Below are 10,661 nucleotides of genomic sequence, written 5' to 3'. Positions count from 1 at the left end.
CAGGAAAATCCAGAGTCATCCACATGAAGTGAGACAAACAGTAGATGTGGTGAGACAATCTAAGGTGACACTCAAGGATGTGTAAGACACTTTTGAGGATAGTAGGACACTTTTGAGACAACTGTAAAGTTTGCCAGCTAACCAATACTCAGAGCAATCCCAAACATCCAGGTTCCCAGCTGCAAGTTAAGAGATGAGAGGCTATTGGGAAGTGCATTTTACAGAAATCAAGCCAGGGAGGTAGGGCTACCAATATTTGCTGGTATTTGTGGACACTTTCTCCAGATGGATGGAGGCATTCCCGAGTAAGGCTGAGACTGCAAATGTAGTGACCAAGAAGTTGCTGGACAAGAAGCCCTTGGTTCTACCAAGGCACTATGCACAGTGAAGGGGAATGTAAGGGTGGGGAGGTGGGAAGGGGTGGGTAGGAGAGCACCCTCATAAAAGCAGGGAGAGGGGGGATGGGATAGGAGGTTTATGGACAGGAAACCGGGAAAGGGGATAATATTTGAAATGTAAATTTAAAAAATCCAATAAAAATATTAAAATACAATATTAAAAACATTCTAGAAATGAGAGCCATGGGTCCCTCCATGTGTACTCTTTTGTTAGTGGTTTAGTCCCTGGGAGAACACACTTGTTATACACTCACTAATAAGTAGATATTAGCCCAAAATCTCGGAATACCCAAGATACAATTTACAGACCACATGAAGCTCAAGAAGAAGGAAGACCAAAGCTTCAGTCCTTAGAAGGGGGAACAAAATGTGCAGGGGAGGAAATACTGAGACAAAGTGTGCAGCAGAGACTGAAGGAAAGGCCATCCAGAGACTGCCCGACCTGGGGATTCCTCCCATATACAGACACTATTGTGGATGCCAAGATATAGCTGTCTCCTGAGAGGCTCTGCCACCTGACAAATACAAAGGTGGATGCTCACAGCCGACCACTGGACTGAGCACAGGGTCTCCAACCATTGGACTCAGCACAGGGTCCCCACTGGAGGAGTTATAGAAAGGACTGAAGGAGCTGAAGGGGTTTGAAACTCATAGGGAGAACAACAATATCAACCAACCAACCTCCACCTGCCCCCCGGAAGTCAACCACCACCAGCAGTAGGCCCAAATCGGGTCTTAACAAACCCTTAAGTAGTATTAACTATTAGCCCCATCCTCTAGACCAACAACTACCTTACCTCTGGTCACCCAATTGCAGTGACCCTTCTGCCTTAAACAATCAGAATTAGTGGGTCCCTCTGGTCAATGATGTTAAAAACCTTCCAAATACCAAATGTTTCCAAGACGGAACTTACCCCTCTTGTTGGCTATGTTATAATGACAAACCCCCCTTTTATGAAGGTATTGGGTTAATAGCTGAGTATGTTTCTGAGACTCTGAATGTAGATGGTCAGAGGAAGGTCCAGTCTCTCACCATCCATTCCCTCCAAAAATCATGTGCCCTCCAAGGATCTTGCTCAGCATTTGCCTTGCCTCAGCACATGAGTCTGTATCAGCTGACATCATTCTGCCAATTTGCCCAAGTCCACAGAAGCAGCAAGAAGCTACAGAAACCTCTCTGGAAGTTTTTTGATACATTTCTCTCTATGGAGTCACAACAAATGGAGCTCAACAACACATGCAAAGTGAACTGATACATGTATGCCATCAGAGAAGCATCCTTCACATGCGTCCCTTCACGTGATTGCTTTAGCAGAACATCTTTTAACCTGTGTCCACTTCAGCAAAACATTCCTTCATGTGTCTGTCTGCCTTAGTCAAACACAATCTGACACAACTGACTTTCCAAAGAACCCTTAAGTTTCCACTTCACCAGTCTGGAGCAGTCACTGAAGCTGTGTTGTGGAGAAGGAAAAGAGGAAAGGGCTAGAGCACATTTTCCCAAAAATTGGACATAGGAAGTTCAGACCAATTTGTATAAACTCTGCAGCAGACATCTATGAGGGATCTGGAGATTGTAAAACTCGAAGTGAGTCTTAACTATCAGGAGACTCCACCCCCACCCCCCACCCCAAATGAGACACAAGAATGGAGTTCGATGCAAATGAAAGAGGTTTATTTTCTGGGCGCATGCATTGGGGCTGACCCTCAATCAGCCCCTTGTGGCCAGTGACTAGAAGGTGACCCCAAATGGCTATAACAAGCGGTTTTTATACTTTTTACAGGTACAGGTTACATCAGCAAGGATACAGTTACAAACTTATTGACTAAGCCTATTGACCTTTGAATCTATTGACTAGCAAGCATATGACATGTGTTTGAACTCTATCTGGGACCAGAGGGTCAGTCAAGTGACTATCAGTCAGTACATTCTGTGGTTTTTCAAGAATGTTCCTGCTCCTCCCATGAACTGTGGGTAGAGAATGGAACTGAGATGGGAAGCTGGAACCTGGCCTAGCCTTGACCCAAGGCAGGTGGGTGTAGGGCTGGTGAAAGCCCCTTGGGTCCTTCAAGATCAATTTTAGACCCAGCAGTTGAAAGATCCCCGTTTGATATTAGTACAGCCATTTCTTAAGAATGAGACTCTTTTAAGCTGGCCGTTGCTTAGCCCCTAGACGTTAGACAATAGACCAGAAAGTACAGAAAGTACACAGTCCAATGGGGTTAGCTCAATGAAATGGCACCTTTTGCTGGATGGTAAATTCTATGCTACAATCAGCACATACTGCATAATGTCCCCATGTTCAATCAGTAAGCAAGGACTTAGCACCCAGGTGGTTCCAGGCCAAAACAGAATAAAGGGATTACCTTTTCCTGCCATACAATTTTCAGAAGGGCTTTCTTAAGGGGAATGTCTTTATACCCGTGGCAGAAGGACTGCTTCACAACTCCAGAAACCACAGTGGTATTCATTGGCCTCTCTATGTTACAGTCTAAGAATAGGTGAAAGCAGACCCGAGATTCAAATAGTATCCAAAGATAAAGAGTAATATTCTTCAGAAACAAGCAGGATGAGAGGGTCAACCATTCATCAAAAATAGTGACCCGGGCGGAGCTTTTAGGCCCCTTTCATGCAAGGGTAGGGGAACTTTGCAGAAGGATTAGATAATCTCTAATATGATTGATATGAACCAAAGTGGTGACATAAGTACAATTTTGATTGGCTGCTATGTTCTTCTATATTTAGTGAGACCTTAGATTACATAATCTAAAATTTCATTGGTGGGTGTTGGGGGGAGGGGTTGCATGGGTTGACTTCTGATTGGCTTGTGCCAGGTGAGCGGTCTGCATTCCTATGTCATGAGCATTTAACCACAGGATGAGATACCCAAACCATATGAGGCTTCCCAGCACAGATAGCCCATCCTGAACTAAGACAGCTCCCCGTGCTTGTGGTTATCCCCAGGTTGTTCTTCAGATGGGGATTTTATGGCTTTGTTCCTGAGACTGATGGCTTTCCTTTTGAAATCAGGCCTGGTCCTGAAATAGAGTTTACGTTGTCTTCTCAATTAAAATGACTATACATAGTCTGGGCACGCATAGAACTTCAAAGTCTGTAACAATTGTTCACTCACAGGACCCCACAACTAGGGTGGTTTCCCAGTCAACATAAAGGTGACTCCAGGGAAGCTTCATGCAGCCATAGCCTGGAGGAAACGGCTTTCTGGCCTTTGCTTCATAGGCCTCTCTTGTGTTTCCATTTACTCTTTTACTGAGACTCATTGTCTTAATCAGGGTTTCTATTCCTGCACAAACATCAGGACCAAGAAGCAAGTTGGGGAGGAAAGGGTTTATTCAGCTTACACTTCCACATTGCTGTTCATCGCCAAAGGAAGTCAGGACTGGAACTCAAGCAGGTCAGGAAGCAGGAGCTGATGCAGAGGCCATGGAGGGATGTTACTTACTGACTTGCTTCCCCTGGCTTGCTTAGCTTGCTCTCTTATAGAACCCAAGACCACCAGCCCAGGGATGGCACCACCCACAGTGGCCTGAGCCCCCTCCCCCTTGATCACTAAATGAGACCCTTACAGCTGGGTCTCACGGAGGCATTTCCTCAAGGGAGGCTCCTTTCTCTGTGATAACTCCAGCTTGTGTCAAGTTGACACACAAAACCAGCCAGTACAATTGACCCCTTGTCAACTTGATACACAAACACATCACTATTAAGCCCCAACCCTTACTGTCTTATTCATCCCCAAGATCTGAATAACTTTAAGAGTCCCACAGTCTTTATGTATTAAAAGTTCAATCCCTTGAAAATATCCAATATCTTTTGAAATTCAAAGTATTTTTAAAATTCAAAGTCTCTTAAATGTGGACTCTACTAAAATACTTTCTTCCTTCAACAGGGAAAAATATCAGGGCACAGTCATAAACAAAAGCAAAAATCAAACTTTAACTGTCCAATATCTGGGATCCACTCACGACCATCTGGGCTTCTCCAAGGGTTTGGGTCCCTTCTTCAGCTCTGCCCTTCGCAGCACACACCTTGTCTTCTAGGCTCCAGCTGCCTGTACTCCACTGCTGCTGCTGTTCTTAGTGGTTATCTCATGGTACTGACGTCTTCAAAACACTGCTGACTTCCACTGCAACTAGGCTTCACTAATAGCCTCTCCTAGGCTCTCTTCATGGTGCCAAGCCTCAAATCCTTTGCCTGACCCCTTCAGTCCTGGGCCATCAATTGCAACTGAGGGTGCACTTTCATCATGTGCCTTCCATGTCCTCTCACAGTGCCCAGACTCAGCTGCTCTTCATGACTCCTTCATGCCTTCAAACCAGTACCACCTGGGTGACTCTTACCCACTAGCCACAGCACGAAGTACAACATTGGCTTTCTCTGGAACACAGCTTCTTTGTGCTCTTAGAAAACACTTCCCAGAAGATTTCACTTCAGTGCCTGTCTCTTCTTAATTACCACTAATTTCTTAGCTCCAGCTGACCAGCATCAATAGTACCAATAATGCAAAGGTTTGCTTTAGTAGTTCTGGTATCTTGTTAATCAGAGCTGATTCTTCAGCCCCAGCTAACCAAAACTACCAAATCATCACAATCAAAATAGCAATAGTCTTGACAATAGTCTTTAATCTTCCCTCTGAAATTTCACAAGCCAAACCTCCATCTTCTGCACTGTTCTCAACATCATCTTACAAGCTCCTACAGAGCATCCCGCAGAGCTCTTAACATCCCAATGGCTCTTCTAGCTCAATATTCCAAAGTCCTTCCACAGTCTTCCCCAAAATTTGGTCAGGTTGTCAAAGGAATACCCCACTCCTGGTACCAATTTATATTAGTCAGAGTTTCTATTCCTGCACAAACATCAGGACCAAGAAGCATGTTGGGGAGGAAAGGGTTTATTTAGCTTATATCTTCATGTTGCTGTTCATCACCATTGGAAGTCAGTATTGAAACTCAAGAAAGTCAGGAAGCAGGAGCTGATGCAGAGGCCATGGAAGGATGTTATTTACTGGCTTGCTTCTCCTGGTTTGCTCAACTTGCTCTCCTATAGAACCCAAGACTACCAGCTCAGGAACAGCCCCTCCCACAATGGACTGGGTCCTCACCACTTGATCACTAATTGAGAAAATGCCTTACAGCTGGGTCTCATGAAGGCATTTCCTCAACTGAGGCTCCTTTCTCTGTGATAACTCCAGCTTGTGTCAAGTTGACACACAAAGCCAGCCAATACACCCATCAACATGGGTCACATCATTCGCACCTACACTGTGAAGAAGGCAGCCTGGGTCATCATGTAGAAGTACTACATGCGCCTGAGTAATGATTTCCACACTAATAAGCACCTGTGGGAAGAGATCACCATCATTCCCAGCAAAAATCTTCAAAACAAGATAGCCGGCTATTTCACACATCTGATAAAGCAGATTCAGAGAGCTCCTGTGAGAGGTATCTCTATCAAGTTGCAAGAAGAAGCGAGGAAAAGAAAAGATAATTATGTTCTCAGCTCTAGATCAGATCATTGAGGTAGATCCTGACACCAAGGAAATGCCGAAATTTCTGGACTTTGGCAGTCTCTCTAACCTCCAGGTCACTCAGCCTATGATTGGGATGAATTCCAAAACACCACATGGAGCTGATTAATCTGTTGTACCATATTTTTAATAAACCTGAATACAAAGAAACAAACAAACAACAACAACAACAAAAAAAAGTAAAGGTGACACCATCCTAGACTCCATAATGGTGGCCCTAAAGAAATCATCTAAAGTCTAGTCTAAATGTAGGTTGCATAGTGCCATTTTTGAAACATGTTCAATACATTTTGTTCAAGACAGTGCCCAGTCCCAGGTTTCAAAGTTCGTGCTCTCAATGGACCGTGCATAGGAATTACCTATCACAAGTCCCAATGACAATATCATTGTGATAGGTAATTCCTATGTCAAGCTGATGTTGGGGTAAAGGGTACTTTAAGGGCCTTCTGATTACCACTCTTGTCTTGGCCACTGGAGTTGCTTTTAAGTGAGAATGATGAATCTATGCAGCAGCCACTGCCACCTTAATGCCAGTAGGCATGGGCAGGGTAATAGGCTCTGACCCTTTCTCAGAAGTTTCTGTGTTCTACTGGGCAAACAGTGGATCCACATCAAGTCTCGGGGTTGGAACCTGTGTGCTGTCTTGGTGAGAACTGGCAGAGGTGGTGGCAGTAAAAGACAGATGTCTCTGGGCACCCACTGTAGGGCCTGCAGTGATGTAAGGAAGGAATAATTAGACATTTCAAAGCTCATGGGCTTCCCTTTGCATGAGTTAGTGGAGGCAAACAGCTGCATATTATCTCAAATGGGGTTTGCTTGTCTCTACCAGGGGAGCATCTGATTATTAAAAGGACAGTAGGAATCAACCCAGTCTACCCCTCAAGTTTCTGTGCCGAGTTTAGTCAATGTTTGTATATTGATGTCATTATGCAGGTGAAGGCAGGTACAGGCTAGAACAAAGTCTGATTCGACAAGAAGGAAGGATGGGCAGGAGAAAAGTTTTAGGGAGGCTGGATCGAAGAGGAGAGAGTTGAGAGAACATGGCAGGGGATGTTAAGATTCCTCTCTGCACATATTACAGGTTGTTATGACTATTCTTAACGAATGGATGTGTACAGGATTTTGTGTTGTCTAGATGGGCAAATCATATCTTATCAATTGGATTGGGGGATACTGTGTGATGTGTCCTTTCATGTGTTGACTTAATTGAGTTCAAGAGAGTGTATGGTGGCAGGCTGTACCAGGCCTGCCATGGAATTGGGATGTGTATATCTAACGTGGTGGAAACTAGCCAAGAGAGCTGTGAGTGAGAGCGGGTGGCCTGACAGGGTGCAGGGTTGGAATGGCTCATGGACATCAGTTTAGAAAGTAGATGAGGGCAGCACAGAGCCACTGAGATAAATTAGCATTATTTCCAATGGCCCACTGGAGACAGAACTAGCGAAAGAGTGTGACCACCAGGGTATGCATGGGAACCAATTCCTCCTGCTTTTTTATTTCTACTGAAAGAAATGTTTCCTTTATAGTTGTGTTAGCTCTTTCATTTGTTCTAAACTTTGGGGTCTATAGGCACAATGGAGTTTCCAATGTGTTCTTAGAGTTTTAGCCACCTGTTGTGACACCTTGAGCATGAAATCCAGGCCATTGTCAGACTCCAAGGAGGAAGGGACATGCATGAGTCATGAGGTAATCTCCATGAAAAATTTCTTAGTGACACATTAGCTGTTTCTGACTAGTAGGAAAAGCCTCTACCCTTCCTGAACAAATTCCATCTACAAATTCCAATAAATACCAGTAGCCAAACCTTGCTGGATTAGCCTTAACAAAGTCTGTCCCAGGGCTCCTGAGGGCCAAGTCCTCTTTCTCGGATGCCCATGAGTGTCAATCTTACTGCCTTTTGGGTTTACCTGAATGCAGATGACACATTAGTGATTAATCTATCCCATCATCTCATCTTAATGAAGCAGAAAAACCCTCTCCCTAATTATTCCTTTTAGCTTAGTTGATTCCAGATGGGTACTTTGTTGGATTTGAGAGAGAAGAGATGACTTTAGGGCTTTGGTAGGATGGGGTACCCTTTGGGCAAACTCCATCAATCTTCTACCCTGGTGGTTTCTTGCTGGCGGGTCCATTTCTCCTCTTTGCTAGTGTTTTCAGGATGTTCTAATTGGTCTGGCTTGGGCAGGAGGGCAAGGGTCTTGGGAGGCTCTAGCACCTGGCATGGCCCCACTTCTTTGGCAGCTCTTTTGACCATGGCATCTCTAAGCCTATTGCCTCAAGCTTCAGCTGAGATCCTTTTCTGATGTCCAGGACAATGGATAAAAGCAAGCTTTTCAGAAAGCCAAATGACTGCCAGGAGGGCAGACATTTCTTCTTTGTTCTTAATCTCTTTTCCAGCTGAGGTAACTGGCCAAGCTAGCTCAATCAGTCAACAGGGTCTTGAGGGAGAGAGTGAGGATTAAAGAAAAAAATAATATAATTAGACAATACCGTAGTGTGACTTCAGCAAGTGCTGAAGTGGGTTAAATTTTTTTTTCCAGTCTGTTTTTATATCATTCTAGATACATGCAAAGAATATGGCCAGTTCTAAAGCATAAATAAAGTAGTCAAGGAATGAACAAGGCATAAACAAAGTCCCCTGGTCACTGTTTCTAGGGACCAATTGAGATGGTCAAGATACAAGGAATACATTCCTTGGTTGTAGTTTTCTTGAGCTTACTTTCTTGTCCTAGCCCAATGTCGAATAGTCTTGCCAGTTTCCTAGAAGTGGCACCAAAAGCTCTCCACATGTAAGTAGGTCACTCCTGATACAAAGCACTATGGAAGTGTGCAATGGTGAGGGCATGCCAGCTATCCGTATGAACATTGATTGCACAACCCTCTCCTGTAGACAGACTCTCTCATGAGCAACACCTGTCAATAAAAATGTCTATGACCAATGAGCTGAGGCAGGAAAGAGGAGGTGGAACACTGGCAGGAAGAGATAGGATTCTGGGAAAAAGGAAGAGGTACAAAGATTTGCCCCAGAACATAGAGGAGGTCAAAAGCATAGAAACTAAGCAGAGGTCATCAGCCACATATAGGAACTCAGAATAGAATGAAGAGGAGATTCATGTAGGAATTTTGATGTAAGTCAGCAGGTAGTTGAACTTAGGATAGAATTAGGAGGAGATTCGCCCCAGACTTGGATGCATGAAGCTGAGGATGCATAAAGCTGCAGTTACTAACCATATGAAAGACATAGAATATTTCAAATGAGTCAAATAAGTTGTGAGATAGTTGAGGAATGAGCCAAAGCTTGTAGCCTAAGCATTTATTAATAGTTATTATTAATTAAATTATCAGTTATTGACAATTTAGTAATTTATTAAAATCATTAAATACTATATTTATTATTACTTACTAATTATAAATAGTCTTGGATTCATCATTCTGGGAGCAGGGGCTGGGCCCCAATTACCTCACTATCAACATAGCCACTCCACACTCCCTGAACCTATCTTGTATGTAGCTGCTCCTATCTGTATACAAGATTGCATCTGCCTTGCTGGGGGGCTGGCTTTGAAGGCCAGACCATCCTTATTGCAGGTGGCCAATGACCTGTGTGTAGCGATGAGTTGGCTGCTCCTCGGGTTCAGGAAGGAAGAATGCTGAGTTCAACATGGCAGAGGGTAAGAACTTTATTCTGGGTGCATGTAGAAGAAGAGCCTGATAGTGATGTTAGTATTTGACAGTCAAGGATTGGGGGCTTCTTGTCTGGAGGAGGACCTCTACCTCATGTGGAGCAGTCAGGCTAAGGTCCTGATCCATTGTCATTTTGTCAGCCTCCTTGACAAAGAACATGGTGGTCACTACTATTGAGTTCAGTCTCTCAGAAAAGTAGATGTAGGTTGATGTCAAGGTGATACATGATTGGACAATAGAGATTGGGGTGTGGACAAAGTTTTTGTAAGGCAGGAGGGAGGAGGAAGGTGGGAGATCAAAATGGGGTCTATGGAGGATGATGGTTCAGAGTTAGGTGAACTACATCGATTTTATCTCGTCTAGGTGGGCGGTTTATATCTTTATCAATTGGCAGTGAATTTATTGTATGGATGAATTGTGGACTGAGAATTTAACATGTAAATCGAATTGCTAAATTACAAGTTTCTGGAACTTTAATTTACCAGGCTAAAGAGGACAATGTGTGAAAGAAATGGCTGAGAGGCACTTGGAAGGTATGGATATGGTTCTGCTGTCCAGGGAGTGAGAGCACACAAGGACCCACAGAACGAGGGCTCTGTGTGTGTGTGTGTGTGTGTGTGTGTGTGTGTGTGTGTGTGTGTGTGTGTGTGTGTGTGCCAGGTGTGGTAATTACCTCCCAGGGGACCACACGGAGAGGGCAGCTAAAAGGGAGACATCTGGGAGAGGGTGGCTTGTGGACTGGGAGGCAGAGTAGCAGCTAGAGTGAGCAGATCTGCTGGAACTGATAGCAAATGATCCTTTTTTAAGTTTTACCACAACAAGTAGACAACAAATTCTCTCTAAGGTTCTAAAATGTGGTTAGAACTGCCTTTGTTATTCTCCAGCCCTTGGTTGTAAACAGATGAAATGGCTTAGTAACATAGGAGAGGGCCAGGGCAGAGACCAGGCCATGCTTTAAGATTTCAAACATCTTTTTTCCTTTTCACCCCATGAAACTATTTCAGCAAAACTTGGTATCCATACTCAACAGTAT

The 10,661-nt window shown here is 44.0% G+C and overlaps 1 pseudogene; it reads left to right on the top strand.

Moving 5' to 3' along the window:
- Positions 1-438: 438 nt before the first annotated feature.
- Rps17-ps3 (ribosomal protein S17, pseudogene 3) lies at positions 439-6,262 on the top strand (annotated as a pseudogene).
- Positions 6,263-10,661: the final 4,399 nt, after the last annotated feature.

The sequence above is a fragment of the Rattus norvegicus genome, chromosome 18 (assembly GCF_036323735.1).
Source record: "Rattus norvegicus strain BN/NHsdMcwi chromosome 18, GRCr8, whole genome shotgun sequence".
Classification (NCBI taxonomy): Eukaryota; Metazoa; Chordata; class Mammalia; order Rodentia; family Muridae; genus Rattus; species Rattus norvegicus.
Note: the sequence above shows the minus strand (reverse complement) of the source record. Positions and strands in the feature narration are given on the sequence as shown.